The sequence below is a fragment of the Lygodium microphyllum genome, chromosome 3 (assembly GCF_053477565.2).
Source record: "Lygodium microphyllum isolate KBCC chromosome 3, Lygodium_microphyllum_v1.1.10, whole genome shotgun sequence".
Taxonomy (NCBI): Eukaryota; Viridiplantae; Streptophyta; class Polypodiopsida; order Schizaeales; family Lygodiaceae; genus Lygodium; species Lygodium microphyllum.
In genome coordinates, this window is record NC_141137.1 from 111562652 (window position 1) to 111563777 (window position 1126).

Consider the following 1126-nt stretch of genomic DNA (forward strand, 5'->3'; position numbering starts at 1 on the left):
AAGCCAACAAGCCCTATGAGGACCTTGACTTTTGTGGTTCGTATTTAACCTTAGTTCGAGCCATCCTTCAAGGATAATCTTTATCAAAGAAGGTGATGCATCCTATGTGACAAGTAGAGGTCACGTTTAAAAGCTTAGCAAGGGTTGTAGACCAACTGGCTTGAGTGTGTGGATGGTACTTGAGTGTGTGAGGCATCGTGCAACTTTCAAATTTGTGGAACAATTTTAAAATTATATATATATATATATATATGAAAGCATATTTTAAAAAATATACTATTTAGATGAAAAATTTGTGGAACAATTCACACATAAGGTATAAAGTACGTAGAATAACAAAACTGAGCCAGGGCCCTTATAGACTCTGCAAACGTCCATAAACACGTACCATGCCATGGACACTTGCAAAAATACAACAAAGTACGGTTTTTCATTCAACCACATTTGCCCGCCCATTAAAAATCAATCAGTCCTTTCGATGTACATGAGATTGGACCCTACAATCTTCCAATCATAATGAGGTATCTTCACCCACCAAGCTATGTTTATTGCATGCTTGGTCATATTGAATTTTATTTGAAATCTCATGTGTGTAAACACCTCGTTAATACACCCCCTTTTTAATACAAGTCTATAACTAGCCTTAGTCAATTACACACAAAGACTTTGCTACCCAATCTCAAGTTTTTATTTTTATTTATAAGCTAAATGAGAAGATCTATCAAGGTCCTTTAGAATTTTCCCATCATATTATATTTTTTTTTAATTTAGATATTAGCATTCTGTTTTGCGCACATGGAACACTGGGCTGCTTCACAACAGCTTTGCTACCTCAAAAAGGTAAACGAAGTTACTATGCGTCACTCAACAATCCATTTCTCATCTTTCTCTCTCCTCTTTTCCCTTTCTGTTTCTAATTTTTTTCTTCACTCTCTCTCCCAATTCCCTCTCTCTTTCTCTCTCTCTCTCTCTCTCTCTCTCTCTCTCTCTCTCTCTTTGTGCCTTCTATTTTATTTTATTTTTTCTCCTCTCTTGGTTCTCTCTCTCTCTCCTTTTTTTTCTCTCCCCGCTTTTCTTCTCTCTCTTTCTCTTTCTCTCCCCCCTTTTATTCTCCCCCCTCTCCTCT